Below are 18924 nucleotides of genomic sequence, written 5' to 3'. Positions count from 1 at the left end.
GAATTTTAAATCTGATGACTAGGATATGCAAGCAAGCCTGACTTTTGTGAAGTGACATCGCTAATTCCTCTAGGACTGGGGCATTTATGTGAGAGTTCGCCAGGCCACACTTAATTATGAGGTGAAATAACACTTGTGATTTTACTTGCATCTGTGCTGGCAGCAGAATAGGAAATCCAAATTATGGGAAGAACTGTCGGGCTACCCACAATAATGTTGTTATGAAAATGAGGCACCTGGGTTGCTCAGTCATTAAGCGTCTGCCTTTGGCTCAAGCGTCCTGGGATAGAGCCCCACATCAGGCTCCCTGCTCCGGGGGGAGCCTGCTTCTCCCTCTCCCACTCCCCCTGCTTGTGTTCCCTCTCTCGCTGTGTCTCTCTCTGTCAAATAAATAAATAAAATCTTCAAAAAAAAAAAAACTGAAACTCAGAAATGTTGAAAAGCAAATGTACAAAAAACAAACGAACAAACAAAAAGAATTCACCTGATGCTCCCTTTAAGTTTTATCCATGGGAGAGTCTGGGCGATAGAAACATATCTGAAATACTTTAAAGAAAATGTCTGACTTTAGTTAGGCTTCCTTTAAAAATGCTTAAAATTTTTTTAATGTTTATTTTAACAATCCATGGAAGATTATCTTCAGGATTATTAAGAAAATTTAAAGAGTAATAATGGTTGTCATGAGTATATTTAGTACATACTGCTATTGAGACATTGTCATATTAAGGAATGGAGATGAATACATAGGCTTTTTAGTAATGGCTAACATTTACTGAACAGTCACAATTCAGCAAATACTACTTTCAGTGTTTCACAGGTATTAACTAACTTGATTTTCCAGCAAGTATGTGAAGTAGGTATTAACCCCATTTTATTGAAACAGAGATGTCAAGTGATGCGCCCTAGGTCACACAGCTGGTAAGTAGTGGAGTTGGGATTTGAACTTGGGCAGTCTCCAGTTCCTGTGTTTAATTACAATATAATTAACATACAGTGTTATATTAGTTTCAGGTGTACAATATAGTGATTCAACAATTCTGTACATAACTCAGTGCTCATCATGGTAAGTGTACTCTTAATCCCCATGAACTATTTCACCCATCCCCCTACCACCCTCCCCTCTGGTAACCATCTGTTTGTTCTCTAGAGTTAAGTCTGTTTTTCAGTTTGCCTCTTTTTTTCTTTATTCATATTTGGTTTGTTTCTTAAACATTCCATATATGGGTAAAATCGTATGGTATTTGTCTTTCTCGGATTGATGTATTTCACTTAGCATTACACTCTCTACATCCATCCATGTTGTTGCAAATGGCAAGATTTAATTTTTTATGGCTGAGTAATACTCCATTATATATATATGTCCATCTTCTTTATCCATTTGTCTATTGATGAACACTTGGATTACTTCCATAATTTGGCTATTGTAAATGATGCTGCAATGAATATAGGATGTGTTCTATCTTTACCTTTTTGAAGAACCTCCATACTCTTTTCCATAGTAGCTGCACCAGTTTGCATTCCCACCAACAGTGCCTGAGGGTTCCTTTTGCTCCACATCTTGCCAACATTTGCTTCTTGGTTCCTGTGCTTTTAAACGCGAAAATATAGTGCTCTGTGTTTGCAATTGAGAGTATAATCTTTGTAGTACACAACCTCTGCTTCCAGATTTATTCAAAAGGCAAAGGCACAGGCAGTAGATGACTCCAAAAGATTCTGTAATTTCAGTATCTGCCTCAAAGGCAGCAAGATCAAGCTTGTTAAAGTTGTTAAAGAAGGAGACCATTACTCAAGTCACTCTGATATCTTGGTCAGCTACATAAGCGAACCAAAACCTAAACCAGAGTCAATACACTTGAATATGAGAATGTGAAACTTAAGAACAGCCATTTACAAACAGCTAACTGGTCCTGGCCAAATAAAGCAACTGCTTAAGTTACAAGCAATCAAATAATTTCTTTGTTTTGCTTCCACATGTTCACTATAAAACCTTGCCCCTAGTTCTTGTTGGTAGAGTGCTCCTAACCGCTTTCAGCTGCTTGATTTCAGTTGATGTTTGCTCAAATAATCTTTTCAAAATTTTAATTTGCCTCAGTTTACCTTATATTAGGCTTCAACAATGACTTAGGTTTCATTACTTGAAGAATTCAAGAAATTGTATCTCAGCATTCACTGATTAAAGTCATGGTCTTGGTGTTAATCGATTGGCTGGTTTGTATGCTTAAAATTCAATATTGATATTTACAAGCAGGCACATTGGCTTTGATTAATTGCTGAATTTAATTCAGCATAGAGTACTTCTGATTCTGTAATCAGCATTGCTGATTTAATAATCAAGTACTCCTATTTCCCAGATAATGACATTACGTACCCCAAATGACAATTTGAAGACTGATACATTTCTTTTCAACTGAACTATAAAGTTGTTCTAAAAAGAGATTCCCTCCTGTCTCTTGCTGTCTTTTCCTTTTTTCATTTTCTTCACAAAAATTGTATTAAATGCTTGCCAGGTGCCAGAGGTGTACAAAATGATAGGGCTACACAAAGAACATGAACAGGAAGGTTGCAGTCTCTCCCCTGTACTGTAAGTTCTGTGAGGTTTACAGAACAACAACAAGAATGGACAACTTCCTAAACAACAGTTTTTCAGTTGGGTTGAAAATGTTTTACAGAAATATCCAAATTTTAACTCTTTACATAACCACTTACATAATCCTACATCCAGTTTAATCAGAGAAATTATGGTGGTATAAGTTTAAATTAGTGAAAAGTATGAATTAGAGTATGAATAAATAAAGTATGAATAAAATTTCTTTATTTTATATAGTAAACCTATGTCATGGCTTTAGTCAGCTGGGGCTCCTCTCACAGAAATATCATAGCCTGGGTGACTTAACAGCGTAACTTTATTTGTCATGGTTCTGGAGACTGGAAGTCTAAGCTGAGCATGTCTACAAGATCGCGTCCTGGGAGGGCCCTTTTCTTGATTGGTGTCTCCTTACCTGATGGAGGGAGAGAAGAATGATCCTTGTGTTTTTTCTTATAAGGGCAGTAATCCCATTCATGAGGGCTCAACCCTCATGACGCAATTACTACTCAAAGGCCCTACCTCCAAATGCCCTTGCTTTGAGGGTTAGGGCTTCACCATAGGGATTTGAGTGAACATGAACATGCAATCCATAGCATGACCCATACTGTTTCTAGCTGGAGATCTGCCAAGTATACTGAAATTTCAAGTAAGCGTGTTTGCCACCTGGTTAGGCAAAGATATATATTGAATATCGACTATGTGCCAAGCCCAGCCTGTGTGCTGAGTTACAGCAGTGAGCAAGATGTAACTCCTGTCTTCCTGGACAAGATGCTATAGTGGGATACTGCTAGACTCAATGAGATTATTGTCCGAAAGGGGATACCGTTCTCCTTTCCCAGCTTTCTTATGTTACAAAGACATTTTGCCTAGTTCAGATTGATCGAAAATTTTAAAATGAGTGGCAAAGCCACTCATTTTTATGTAATTTATGTAACTCTTTTAATAATACAGATTTTTAAGCTGGAGATAAGGTTAAGGATTTCTAAAAAATTCTTAAACTGTAGCCCAAACCAGAGAAATCTGGTGGGTTATCTTTATAATTTACTTCCTGTGCTTTCCATAGAAGAAACTGGAGTCTTTGTAACAATGAGGAAAGAAAGGCCTTTCTGAGCACAGCCTTGATGACATCACTGTCAATAGCAAACAATTAAGTATGTTTAGGAAGTACATTTTCTATGAGTCACTCCCATCCTGAAGTTCATTCACTCCCAGATCATCCTGTTTTTATTTTTGTAGTGCGACTGGATATTTAAGGAGGATCTTTGATGACCTGGCAGTTTGACCCCAGCCCAGACCATCTTGAGCATATCTTGACGTGTCCCTGAACCTAGTCATGAGAAGCCAGTGTAGTTAACATTTTCAGACTTTTTTTTTCCCCCAGCAAGACTTTTTTTTTTTTTTTAAAGACTTTATTTTTTGGAGAAGTTTTAGATTTACAACAAAATTGAGAAGAAGGTACAGAGTTTTCCCATTTACCCCCTGCCCCAACACATACATAGCCTCCCTCATTATAAACATCCCTCACCAGAGTGGCACATTGGTTGCAAACGCTGAACCCACACTGACACATCATAATCACCAAAGTCTACAGTTTACTTTAGGGTTCATTCTTGGGGGAGTACATTCTGATGGTTTGGACAAAAGTAGAATGACAGATATCTACCTTTATGATATAGAGGTTGTCTCACTGCCCTAAAAATCCTGTGCTCTGCCTCCGCATCGTCCTGCCCCACCCCTGGCAACCACTGATCTTATTACTGCCTTTATTGTTTTGCTTTTTCCGGAATGTCTTATAGTTGGAATCATACAGTATGTAGCATTTCAGATGGGCTTCTTTCACTTAGCAATATGCATTTAAGATTCCTCCATGTCTTTTCAAGACTTGATAGCTCATTTCTTGTTAGCACTGGGTATTAATTATTTCATTGTCTGGGTGTGCCACACTTTATTCATTCATTTACTGAAGGACATCTTGGCTACTTCCACAAGAGAGAGGTTTATGTTCATCAAAATGTTCTTCTTCTGAAGCCCACTCTTTAAGCTGTCTATACCTCTGTAAAAAGAACTTCCCCTTACCCCTCATTCGTACTTTTGAACTAAAATGGGAGGGCAGTATTGGGGGATCTCTCATCAATAGATTTATTGAAGGGTTCTGGATTCAGCCAGTGTCATTTTAGAGAGGGGATTTTATTTAGGGCACTGTGGAACTGTGAAGATCTACTTAAGATGGGATTTAGCAAGACTGAGCTTTCTTTTGGACTCAAAAAGACCTAGGTTCAAATCTTGGCTGTGCTGCTTTTTAGCTGTGTGAACATTGCTGTGGGGTGAGGAGACTAGAATTATCTGATGCTCAGTCTCCCTCAACTGGAAAAGTGAACTTAGTAATGCCCACTGTGTTTTTTGTAAGGTTGTCTGTTGATACTAACATTTACTGAAAGCAAAGTGGGACCTTCAGCCCAAATGGCATTTATTCACGAGCAAGAGGAAAGAGAACTTGTGTGTGGTTATTGGATGTCTACTGAGCTCAGTCCTTTGTTAGATCCATGTCACGTACTGTCTCATTTAATCTGTACGTGTGTATTTTGCACCCCAAAGCCAGCTGCTTTGGCTTCGGAGTCACACAGACTTGAGACAGAATCCTAGCTTTGCAACTTACAGGCTGTTTCAGGGAGGGCGAGAAAGATGCACCTTTGGGAAGACTGAGGGGACGAAGACCAGAGTCTTCTCCAGAAACCAGAACTTCCTTTTGGAGGTGGAAAGGAAAGGTGGATTCCCCAGCTTCCAAAGTTCCAAACTGTCAATTGTACCTTAAGGCTGCTTCCTCCAGAAATTGGGAAACTATTATTCATCTGATAATTTTGTCAGGTGGGGACCTCGGCATTCCTTCTAGGGAAAAAAAATAAAGAGAAAACATAACATACAAAATTAGGCAACAAAACTTTTTCGTAGGAAAATAACTGCAGTGTAAGATTTTAGGTTTTATTTCTTGCCCCAGCACTATTCAGAAGAAAATATGTGGTTTATGCCGTGAGTCCTTAAAATGGTTAAAATTAAATTTTTCTTAACATCAGACTCCACTCTTAAATCTGATAGGTGGCTCCACAGATCACAGCAGTTTTGTAAATATGTTTTATGAGCCTCAGCTTACATCATAGTGACACTGCCAGCTTAATTATCACAAAAGCTTCACAGACCCTAGTTGGCATTACAGGCTTGGTTTCTAAAATACTTTATGGTATCATGATAGCTTGCTTGATGCCACAGTGTAAAATACTGCTCAGAAATAGTGATGCTGATGTGAGAGGTGGCAAGATTGTGTGTGACGTCTGGATAACACAGAGGTGATTTTGGAATGTTGAGATGATTTGGTGAACTGGGGAAATCTGTCTGCTTGTTAATGGTTCATCTTTCGATGGTCCCATTTAGACAAGAGTTTCAAGAAGGATTAAACACATAAGCTATGGTGTACCCTGGCGTGAAAGGTTGGCATTGACTCTGGCCATCATGCTGGCTGAGGGCCCAAAGGATGGCGATGGGGTTTGAGGCTGGCTTGACTGCACCACATCCACCATAGGCTGGATGTCAGCCCCATGCCTAGACTTGATGGTTGCTGCTTAAGGGTTTATAACATAATGTGTACTTTGCCTAAGAGAAAAATACTGTTTTTCTTTCTCCTTCAGTTTTTGGCCCTCTAAACATTCATACAGGGCCCTGGCAGAGTCACACTATTCACACCATCAACTTTTGCCTCGTTTTATCCCACCTGACATAGGAAAAACCAGAGGCCTGAAGAAATTACATATTCCCGGTCCCATCCAACTGTGACAGGGTAGGGTCATTTGCTGTCTCTGGGTCCAGCCACTGTTTAACCCATACTTCCCATCTTAGGGGAGACAGGGACATGCCTTGGGTGAAGTGTCATGGCCATGTCCACTGGTGTCGCTGGCTGTCGAGCAGTGTTTGCTTATTTTTACAAAGGTGGTGGGGGTGGTGGGCTGCCCCCTGATACAAGGAGGTTTCTGATGGACCAAGGACAGGGTTAGGATCCTGAGAAGGTTAACCAACATTGGTTAACCTTGCTGGAATCTAGCTTTCTGTTATTCCTTTTAACTGCCACAACCAGAAGGAACAAGAAATCCCAGTGTTTGTCTGGGATGCACAACAATCTCAGAATAATGCTTTTTAGTCAAAATGGATTTCCTCTATTCTAACTTATAGCAAGGCCTTTGCAAATTTGGACAGTGATGATTCCACATTGAGAACTAAATCAATGCAAACAGACCAGTCAAGCTCACAAACAACAAAAAATTGATCTGCTTCAACTTGATTTTATTGGATCATGTGAGAACATTCTTAATTGATTTCACATTCCCTGGGTTTAGTATTATTCTGATTACTAATTTTTTTAAGTCTTTATATGGCTGCCTCTGGGAATGCCCATTTAAGAATTGCCCCAATGATGGAAAAAGAAAAAAAGGGGGGGATTTCTATTGTCACAGCTGTCCCTTTAACATCTGTGTAAGGATATAGACCTCTGAGCCATTGAGAAAAAGAAGCAGCCAGGAATTCTTCCAGGAAGCAAAATGGAAGCAAGGTTGTATAGACAACTGCACGTGCTTTTCGGGAAGAGAGGATTAGTTCTGTTTGATTTCCCACTTCAGGATGGTAGGTCTGAAGAGACCGAAAATGAGACTGCTGAATCCTTGCTCCTCCCACAGCTTGAGCCTTTGGTCTCTCTCCTGAATTCAGATCTTCCAGGAACTCGTGATCCTTGCAATGCTGGTGACTTTCAGGAAGAAAATGTAAAATCAGAACTTTTACACCCAAATCTCCTATAAGTTCAGTGGCAGTGTCCTTATCCATTTCCATGGATACATTACTGTTAGGGGCTGGCATTTTGACTTAAAACATAGGAAGGAAAGAATAATTTTGATTCAGATTTTCAGTTCCTAAAATTCTTCAGAATTCTTGGTAATCTCTGGTGATGAGGTTGAGGGGAAGAGAAAGAAAGAGAATACAAACTTGAATGTCCCAAACTCTAGAGTCAGTCACTGGGGACAGCCTTCCTCTTTGACTGCTTCCCATTTTTTTCCTGTCCTCATTCACACTGCATAATTCACACCTTTCCTCAGGTCTCAATGCCTTTCTCCATGTGACAGTTGTCATCAGTGCTTAAACATAAGATGTTGATGTTTTGTGGCTTTTAGCAATTTTGGTGAGAGTTGCTTCCAGACTGCTCCTAAAAGCTCAAGCTAATCTCTTAATCATTGTGGTTGTGCTTTTTTTTACTGACTTTGCACTAAAGGGAAGGTAACTAACATTTAATGAGACTGTCAGAAGCTTTTATGTGAATACAATTTATCTTTACAGTAATTCCAAAAATGTAGCAGTAGAATTTCCCTTTTGGAGGTGAAAACCAGATCTGAAGGCTGTGTGACTTGCTCAAGTTCTCAGAGCTGGTGCAAGGTGGAGCAGGGAGCCCAGCATCCCGGGTGCTCTCATGCCTGGCTTCTACGAGGGTAGTCCACAGAGTCGCAGTAAGACTGCCAGCCCAGCCCAGAACCACTGAACCAAAATCTACAGTGCAAGGAGATCCATAAGTGATTGAATGCACGTTAATGTTCAAGAAGCATGGCTTCACTCGGATGGTGAACCAAACTGGAAACTGAAGTAGATAATGGGGTTTCAGTGGTACTTGCTTCCTAGTAGCACTGTGTGTTTAGGTGTGATGTTGGGCATCTGGTTTTCTAGCTCTGACTGAAGCAAGAGGTTGGGGAAAATGGAGAATAATGTTGCAGTAATGGTGATCTCCAGACTAATTTTGGAGGTGTAGAAACTCCACCGTCACTATTATTATCAGTAGTAAATATCTGCCAAGGACTTTTTTCTTGAACGACAGCTCTCTGTTGATGAAATTATTTGGAAAGCCTCTGTTTGTTATGAGACATGGTTCAGGAGAAAATGGGGGCCTAAGTCAGAATTTCTTGGATTATGTTTGAACACCTGGAGACCATGCCTAAAAGACAAAAAAAAAAAAAAAAGCATTGATAATTGTTTAATGTTGATTATAGTTACAGTAGGTTGGGCTTGAATTTATAACATAATAGGGTTGTATTTTGTGATGTGGGTACAATTTACAATGCATTAGGGCCCTTTGTCTAATCTATGTGTACCATGCACGATGCCCGTATCATAGGGTTTGAAGAATAACTTTAGTACTTTCCATGATTGTAAAGACTTACGATTATTTTATCTTTGCATTTATAAGATTGTAGATCATATTTGCAATAGCTGTAATACTGAATCCCTGGTCAGAAACAAACACCCAATTATAGTATAGTCTCAGTGGGAAAGATGATTTACTTTAGGAGTGTCCACTTCACAAAGTGATTTTAAGGATTTTAAAAGGAAATACTATCTGCACAGCACTTTAATTTTAACGTTTATTTGATATTGAGTGCCTTCTATGTACTAGTAATAAGTACTAATTACATTCGTCTCAGATTTTGAAAATCTGATGACACACATCCCAAGACTGAGTCAATGTATTATTTCTGAAGTATTGTATAAAAAGGATAGACTTGTTAGCCTGTGGTTTGATTCTGAAATACAGAAGCATGTTAGCCAAGTGTGTAGAGCTCTTTATGCTTCTAAAATGCTTCCTCTCTCTCATCTTACTTAAGCCTCACATGCATTAGGTGTTAACATGCCCATTTTAAGGAAGGATGGGTGAGTCAGATGATCTTACTGCCCTTTGCATTCTGAAAGTCTTTTATTATGTTCATAGATGAGGGATTGTCATTATTGCTCGGAACATTCATGGCTGTTACTGTTTGTATGAGCCAGTTGGCAATTAATCATGTTCCCTTGTATGATAACTTTGTCTTCTATTTTGATTTTAATAGCCATTTGAAGCATATTTATTTTTTTATACATATCGGCTTTATTTTTCTAACCAGCCTGTGCAAATCTCGTATGTGTTCTATTTCTTTATATTCCTTATATTACCTGGCACATCATAGGCCATCAATAATGTTAGTGAATCTGAAGCAGGAATAAGGAGGACCGATCTCCTGATTTGCATCCTGCCTCATTTGCTTCCTTTCCTGGGCAGGGTTTTGTTCTTGAGGCCAGGCAAGGTTAGCGCTGCCGTGTCTCCCTTCCAGGCTCTCACTTTAAGGCATGGCGTCGCCCAGCAGACCATGATGCAACAAAGAGGATTTGGAGCCCACTCTACTCCGTTTTGCCAAACATTCACTGCTCTGATAAATCATCTATTGGCTAAGCTAACTTTGGGGAATCATCTGTGGACTTTAATTCTATTTGCTGGGCCCATCTGGTTGCCATGGATACTTGCTGTGGAAGAAGGTGGTCCTACAGGCATTGCACAGAATGTTGCCTGTGGCAACAAATAGCTCGGTGGGTGGGCGGGCTGGGCCACAGAGGAACAGGGATGGAATGTGAGTACCAGATACTCACAGGGAAGGCGGGGACTTTGGATGGACTCAGCAGAGGCCCCGGGGCGAGGTGGGGGGGCATTCTAGGCAGGTAGTTAGGGCTGGGCCTGTGAAGGGAGTGTGTAGTATCAGGAGATGGTGTTGCTGCAAGCAGTGATCGTTATTGAAGAGGTCCATTAAGGGCAGCAGGTGTATTTTGGCTGGTGATCAGCCATGTTGTGATGGGGATTCTGGTGGCAGGTAATCTGCAGAGATCCAGGTGAGCTGGCAGTTGAGATTGGATCAGGTATTAAGTAGAATAGATTAGGGACAGTAGTCAAGGGCAGTCTTCAGTGAGCATGGGCATTTAGCCATGGAGGGAGGGGGAAGGCAGAGCCCCAGGATCCTAAGGAGAGAAGGTGGGGCTGAGGCACAGCTGCCTAACAGAATTGAACCTGTGGTCAGAGCTGGAGTTAGAAGCTGTGTGTTGCCATAGAAGAACGAGTACGGACCTGGAGTAGGAAAATCCTGAGTTCTGGTCCCTGCTCTTCCACATATAACCTTACCATCTCAAGAAATTATTTTGCTTCTCTAGGTCTCCATTCCCTCATTTGTAAAATGCAGAGGATGGTTTGATGTGCGTTTTCCAACCTGTGACCTACATAGTGTTATCATTTGTGAAAAGCATTCTGTGTTAAAATAGTTTAGGGAATGCTGTATGGTATATCTCCCTCGAACATCACCAATACTTACAATGTTAATTATTATCTTAAAGTAGCCAGTGATAACCTATGATTGATTTTCATTTAGCCTAGTGATTCTCAAACTGACTGACCATGGAATATCTTTTCCCCAGAGCAGCCGTTGACCTGGTGAGGGCATCTAGCATTTGGAAACTCACGATTTGAGAAGGACTGGGCTCCATGGTTTCTCAGATGCCTGCCAGTGGAGAATACCCTCAAGTATGTCTACCATTCAACCGTGAGGCTGCTGATACACAAATGGCCTGTCCAGCTGGGTAGCCACATGTGGCTCCTTCCATTCAATTTTAACTTGGTTTTTCATTCTCTTTTTCCTCTTGAAAGTTATGGTGGGGACTCCACTGCTGTTAGGGATTTCCTGTCTGTTTTCCAGATCACAACACAGAGGAAGGGGTGTGGCGAGCGCCTATAATTGTTCCTCGTTCCTTCTCAGAGCCCTGGTGGTGGGCATAAAGTCAGCCTCCCCAGATCTGCTTCTCTTCCAGCCCCTTTAACTTCATCTCTTAGAACCTTCTGGAAAACTTACCCCCACTCTGGGCATTTCTGTCAGTGGGAAAGTGTTTTCCTTGTTCTAAACAACTGATTTACAAATAAGCTTCTGGAATTCTGCCCATCACCCCATGTCCCATGGGGTTGGCTGAGGTAATTCCTCAATACAATCTGTTTAAACATTTTGTCATCAAGAGTAGGAAAGAAATACTAATTGTTTTATCAGACTGCATTTTGCATAAATAACTTAAGAACAGCTTGACTTTTTTTTTTTTTTACCCCAGCTGCCTTTTGGGATTTGGAAAATTTCATAAAATAAATGGTAGAAGTAAACGTGACTGTGTTTTAGTGATTGAATCTACTTACGGTAATGACTTTAAGACTGACAATATTTACTCAGGTAGCAAGTGTTTGTGCCATTTATAACACATGTCTAACATTGCACCAGGCACTGTGGGGTGTCAGCCAAGCTCCTGCCCTCAAGGAATGTATGAAACTGAGGAGGTAAGACCACCTTCTTTGAGGTGGCATGTGGATATGGGAAAATGAATGTGTGTAAACAGAGTAACTGCAGATGGAAAGAATAATAAATCCAGCTTCCCTGCTTAGGGTTAAGTTGGAATTTTCCCAGCTTGGTGGGCATGGGCGGATTAGCCTGCTCGGTGATGGACTCAGTGTTGGGAGACCTGGGACCAGAATTGAATGGTGGCAGGGGAATGTGATATTAACAATTAAGTAATCATAATAATTAAACATTCCTGAGATGTATTTGTTAAAAGAACTTAGAGATTTGTATTGGTCAACTGCTAATGAGATTATAAATTTCAAGTAAAATAAATTTCAAATTTTCATTTGGAATCATCCTAAGAACTGTCCTGTGCCAAATTTGGTTTGGATAGCTTTGTTTTTTGTTGTTTTTTTTTTTTTTAAGATTTATTTGACAGAGAGTGCGGGGAAGGGGCAGAGGGAAAGAATATCCAAGCAGACTCCTGCTGAGGGCAGAGACTGATGTGGGGCTTGATCCCATGAGCCATGAGATCAAGACCTGAGCCAAATCCAAGAGCTTAACCTACTGAGCCACCTAGGTGCCCCTGGTTTGGGTAGCTTTTAACCATTAATCTTTGCCAGGACACTTATATGGTTATATGGACACTTACTTTTCTAACTTGTTCTTGTATGTCAGGGACCAAATGATCCTATCGCATCTTGCATTTTTTTTCTCTTAAATATTTAGTTAGGCAAAGTCTTAGAATTGTAGTTCTGCTTTTAACTGTGTCCAAGGACCCACACAAAGGACCTTTGGTCCTATTGAATGCATAGCAAGATCAGTCCAGTGATTCACCTGAGTGTTTGGTTTTGGCTTTGTTATTATTTATAAAAATTGAGAACTATCAATGAAGCTAACTGGTCAGTTCTTTTGAAGGTGTAGACTGGTTTGCACGTGTAGACACAGTCTGCATACTTGACTTGGAAGGAGTCACTAACCTTTGCTAGATCCCATCCACCCTACCTGTTGAATTGTGATGATACTATTGTGGGGATAAAACAGAAAGTGTCCCGAAAGTACATAGTAAAGTGGTGTTCTGTTAAATATATTTTATCTGGATTTTGATTTTCTTCAGTACAGACACATGGTTGACTGCCCATAAGTGTTTGTTAAATAAATGTGTGGTTAGAGGGTCCCATTTCTGTTTCAGGCAGTTATTCGCAAAATGGCAAAATGGCACTTTTCTATAGTAAACAGACATCATTGACATTCAGTAAATTGGAAGTATTAATAATAGTTGTCAAAAGGTTTTTAAAATGTCTTTTTCTTTTTTGTCTGTCTTATCCATGGCTGGAAATCCATTCTTAAGCCAGAATTATAATTTTTTTTCTATTTTGTGTTCAAGTGGACTTTCTATTCATAGGGCAAATTTTAGCTTTATGCATATCGGAAAATTAACTCAAGCTATCTAATAGAGTATAAGAGATGCACGTACTAAATGGAAGATGGTAAAAGATTTTTTTTCCCATTATTAAAAGCCTGTATTTCCCATAGCTAAGCCAATTCAGCAAAGACGTGTAGGTACCAATTATGTAAGATTTTCCTTTGAAGCAGCAAACTTTAATTAAAATATATAGTTGCTATGGTTTCCGAGCCATCTATTTGAACAACTTATCTGTAAAGATATTTTCACAAAATAAATTCCATGTTAATTGGAGGTTTCCTTCTGTATGAAGGAGCACACACCTCCACCAGCACGTTGCAGTTCAGAAAGTCTAATCTGGTGTTGCTAGATGTAGCATTTCCCCCAAATCTTCTCTCCAAATGAAACATGCCATTTTTTCATGAATATTAATGTTTGAATTAAGGCTGTCTATCTCGACTTGCAAAGCTAAAGTGGGAAATTAAATACTTAGCCAAGCAACCCAGTTCATCTGTCCCCAGACTCTTCTCCTTCCTCATTAAGAGGAAATTCTACCTGAAATATTGGAGTTGTGCTCATAATAGGAAATGAGTTTTTCAGAAGGAACTTGAAAAGGGTATTTGTTTCAAAGCCCCCAGCAGAGTAGTCTGACTGATGCTCTTAAACAGTCTTTGGAGTTTTAAACTTTTTAAAATCTCTGTCTCCATTTACAAAAAGGAATTAAAATAATTTTTTAAATTCCAAGTGTTTCGTGGATCTTCTTGCCTGTTGCTATGTAACCTCCAGTTCCTCTGTACCTCTTTATCCACATCACCTCTGACCTGAATCCTGTGGTCCTTTTTTTTTTTTTTTTTAAGATTTTATTTGTTCATTAGAGAGAGAGCACGCACGCACACGCATGAGCAGGGGGCGGGGCAGCAGAGGCAGAGGGAGAAGCAGACTCCCTGCTGGACAAGGAGCCCTACTCAGGGCTCAATCCCAGGACCCTGGGATCATGATCTGAGCTGAAGGCAGACACTTAACCCAATGAGCTACCCAGGCACCCCACCTGTGGCCTTTTGATGTGAAGATGGGGGATTATCCTATTACTTTCCTTTTTCTTTAACTGACTAGATCACCACAAAGTTTCTAGAATCTAATCTGTCTTCTTTATTCTTCTAATGAAGACTGCTGACTGCTGTGTATGTCTTCTACTGAAGGGCCTTCCTCTGGCATGTTTGTATTGTCAGACCAAAGTGCTAGAGCCAGTCTAATCTGCCATAGCTGTACCTAAGAATATATCACTTTTTTAAGATTTTATTCATCTGAGAGAGCACGCATGCACAGTTGGTGGGGGCAGGGCGGGAGGAGAGGTGGGGTGGGTGGGGGAAGCAGACTCTCTGCTGAGCAGGGAGCCTACACAGGCTGGATTCCAGGACCCTGAGATCATGACCTGAGCCAAAGGCAGATGCTTAACCAACTGAGCCACCCAGATGCCCCAGGATACATCACTGCGTATAGAGGTGTATAGAATTTTAGAGCAGGGAGAAATCACATGACCCCCATGACCAAGCTGATTTGAGGCAGATACAGACTAGCTGCTTAACAGTCTTCTTTCTAATTGTACTATTTTTTATTATGTTAATCACCATACATTACATCATTAGTTTTTGATGTAGTGTTCCCTGATTCATTGTTTGCATATAATACCCAGTGCTACATGCAGTACGTGTCCTCTTTAATACCCATCACCAGGCTAACCCAACCCCCACCCCCTCCCATCTAGAACCTCAGTTTGTTTCTCACAGTCCATCGTCTCTCATGATTCGTCTCCCCCTCTGATTTCTCCCCCTACATTTTTCCCTTCCTATCTTTTTTTTTTTAAAACATATAATGTATTTTTTGTTTCAGAGGTACATGTCTGTGATTCAGCAGTCTTACACAATTCACAGTGCTCACAATAGCACATATCCTCCCCAACGTCTATCACCCAGCCACCCCATCCCTCCCACCTCCCACCACTCCAGCAACCCTCAGTTTGTTTCCTGAGATTAAGAATTCCTCATATCACTGAGGTCATATCATACATGTCTTTCTCTGATTGACTTATTTCACTCAGCATAACACCCTCCAGTTCCATCCACATCCTTGCAAATGGCAAGATCTCATTCCTTTTGATGGCTGCATAATATTCCATTGTGTATATGCACCACATCTTCTTTATCCCTCTGTCGATGCACATCTTCATGCTTTCCATAGTTGGGCTATTGTGGACATTGCTGCTATCAACATCGGGGTGCACGTACCCCTTCAGATCCCTACATTTGTATTTTTGGGGTAAATACCCAGTAGTGCAATAGCTGGGTTGTATGGTAGCTCTATTTTCAACTGTTTCAGGAACCTCCATACTGTTTTCCAGAGTGGTTGCACCAGCTTGCATTCCCACCAACAGTGTAGGAGGGTTCCCCTTTCTCCGCAGCCCCGCCAACATCTGTCATTTCCTGACTTGTTCGTTTTAGCCATTCTGACTGTTGTGAGGTGGTATCTCATTCAGGTTTTGATTTGGATTTCCCTGATACTGAGCAATGTTGAGCATTTTTGCCTGTGTCTCTTGGCCGTTTGGATGTCTTCTGTGGAAAAATGGCTGTTTGTGTCTTCTGCCCATTTCTTGATTGGATGATTTGTTCTTTGGGTGTTGAGTTTAAGAAATTATTTATACTTTTGGATACTAGCCCTTTATCTGATATGTCATTTGCAAATATCTTCTCCCATTCTGTCGGTTATCTTTTGTTTTTGTTGACTGTTTCTTTTGCTGTGCAAAAGCTTTTTATCTTGATGAGGTCCCAATAGTTCATTTTTGCCCTTGCTTCCCTTGCCTTTGGTGATGTTTCTAGGAAGAAGTTGCTGCGGCTGAGGTCGAAGAGGTTGCTGCCTGTGTTCTCCTTTAGGATTTTGATGGACTCCTGTCTCACATTGAGGTCTTTCAGCCATTTTGAGTCTATTTTTGTGTGTGGTGTAAGAAAATGGTCCAGTTTCATTCTTCTGCATGTGGCTGTCCAATTTTCCCAACACCATTTGTTGAAGAGACTGTCTTTTCCATTGGACATGCTTTCCTGCTTTGTCAAAGATGAGTTGACCATAGAGTTGAGGGTCCATTTCTGGGCTCTCTTCTGTTCCATTGGTCAGTGTGTCTGTTTTTGTGCCAGTGGTATACTGTCTTGATGATGACAGCTTTGTAATAGATCTTGAAGTCTGGAACTATGATGCCACTAGCTTTGCTTTTCTTCTTCAACAATCCTCTGGCTATTCGGGGTCTTTTCTGATTCTATACAAATTTGAGGATTATTTGTTCCATTTCCTTGAAAAAAGTAAATGGTATTTTGATAGGGATTGCATTAAATGTGTAGATTGCTCTAGGTAGCATTGACATCTTCACAATATTTGTTCTTCCAATCCATGAGCATGGAACATTTTTCCATTTCTTTGTTTCTTCCTCAATTGCTTTCATGAGTGTTTTATAGTTTTCTGAGTACAGATCCTTTGCCTCTTTGGTTAGATTTATTCCTAGGTATCTCATGGTTTTGGGTGACATTGTAAATAGGATCGACTCCTTAATTTCTCTTTCTTCTGTCTTGGTGGTGGTGTATAGGAATGCCACTGATTTCTGTGCCTTGATTTTATATCCTGCCACTTTACTGAATTCCTGTATGAGTTCTAGCAGTTTTGGGGTGGAGTCTTTTGGGTTTTCCACATAAAGTATCATACCATCTGCAAAGGGTGAGAGTTTGACTTCTTCTTTGCCAATTTGGGTGCCCTTTTTTTCTTTTTGTTGTCTGACTGCTGTGGCTAGGACTTCTAATACTATATTGAATAGCAGTGGTGAGAGTGGACATCCCTGCCATGTTCCTGACATTAGGGGGAAAGCTCTCAGGTTTTCCTCATTGAGAATGATATTCGCTGTGGGCTTTTCATAGATGGCTTTTATGATATTGAGGTATGTACTCTCTATCTCTGTGCTCTGAAGAGTTTTGATCAAGAAAGGAGGCTGTACTTAGTCAAATGCTTTTTCTGTATCTATTGAGAGGATCATATGGCTCTTGTTCTTTCTTTTATTAACGTATTGTATCACACTGATTGATTTGTGGATGTTGAACCAACCTTGCAGCCCATGGATAAATCCCACTTGGTCGTGGTGAGTAATCCTTTTAATGTACTGTTGGATCCTATTGGCTAGTATTTTGGTGAGAATTTTTGCATCCATGTTCATCAAGGATATTGGTCTGTAATTCTCCTTTTTGATGGGGTCTTTGTCTGGTTTGGGGATCAAGGTAATGGTGGCCTCATAAAACGAGTTTGAAAGTTTTCTTTCCATTTCTATTTTTTGGAACAGATTCAGAAGAATAGGTATTAATTCTTCTTTGAATGTTTGGAGAACTCCCCTGGGAAGCCATCTGGCCCTGAGCTCCTGTTTGTTGGGAGATTTTTGATGACTGCTTCAATTTCCTTAGTGGTTATAGGTCTGTTCAGGTTTTCTATTTCTTCCTGGTTCAGTTTTGGTAGTTGATACATCACTACGAATGCACCCATTTCTTCCAGGTTATCTAATTTGCTGCCATAGAGTTGCTCATAAAATGTTCTTATAATTGTTTGTATTTCTTTGATGTTGGCTGTGATTTCTCCTCTTTCATTCCTGATTTTATTTATTTGGGTCCTTTCTCTTTTCTTTTTGATAAGTCTGGACAGGGGTTTATCAATCTTGTTAATTCTTTCAAAGAACCAGCTCCTAGTTTCGTTGATCTGTTCTACTGTTCTTTTGGTTTCTAGTTCATTGATTTCTGCTCTGATCCTTATTATTTCTCTTCTCCTGCTGGGTTTAGGCTTTATTTGCTGTTTTTTCTCCAGCTCCTTTAGGTGTAGCGTTAAGTTGTATATTTGAGACTTTTCTTGTTTCTTGAGAAAGGCTTGTATTGCTATATACTTTCCTCTTAGGACTGCCTTTGCTGCATCCCAAAGATTTTGACCAGTTGTGTTTTCATTTTCATTGGTTTCCATGAATTTTTTTAATTCTTCTTTAATTTCCTGGTTGACCCATTCATTCTTTAGTAGGATGCTCTTTAGCCTCCATGTATTTGAGTTCTTTCCGACTTCCCTCTTGTGAGTTCCAGTTTCAAAGCATTGTGGTCTGAAAATATGCAGGGAATGATCCCAATCTTTTGGTACCAGTTGAGACCTGATTTGTGACCTAGGATGTGATCTATTCTGGAGAATGTTCCATGGGCACTAGAGAAGAATGTGTATTCTGTTGCTTTGGGATGGAATGTTCTGAATATATCTATGAAGTCCATTTGGTCCAATGTATCATTTAAAGTCTTTATTTCCATGTTGATCTTTTGCTTAGATGATCTGTCCATTTCAGTGAGGGGGGTGTTAAAGTCCCCCACTAGTATTGTATTGTTGGCAATGTGTTTCTTTGCTTTTTTGATTAATTGGCTTATATAATTGGCTGCTCCCATATTAGGGGCAGAGATATTTACAATTGTTAGATCTTCTTGTTGACTAGGCACTTTAAGTAGGATATAGTGTCCTTCCTCATCTCTTATTATACTCTTTGGTTTAAAAGCTAATTTGTCTGGTAGAAGGATTCCCACTCCAGCTTCCTTTTGGTGTCCATTAGCATGGTAAATGGTTTTCCACCCCCTCACTTTCAATGTGGGGGTGTCTTTGGGTCTAAAATGAGTCTCTTGCAGGCAGCATATCGAAGG

General features: G+C 40.2%; 1 protein-coding gene across 7 annotated transcripts in view; it reads left to right on the top strand.

The window, feature by feature from the left end:
* Positions 1-18924, top strand: part of CCDC85A (coiled-coil domain containing 85A) — a 208359-nt gene that overhangs the window by 128427 nt on the left and 61008 nt on the right. The gene's annotated exons all lie outside the window — the stretch shown is intronic.

Source organism: Zalophus californianus, chromosome 8 (assembly GCF_009762305.2).
Source record: "Zalophus californianus isolate mZalCal1 chromosome 8, mZalCal1.pri.v2, whole genome shotgun sequence".
In the NCBI taxonomy this organism is placed as follows: Eukaryota; Metazoa; Chordata; class Mammalia; order Carnivora; family Otariidae; genus Zalophus; species Zalophus californianus.
The sequence above is the reverse complement of the archived record's forward strand: the minus strand, read 5'-3'. Positions and strand labels throughout refer to the sequence as shown.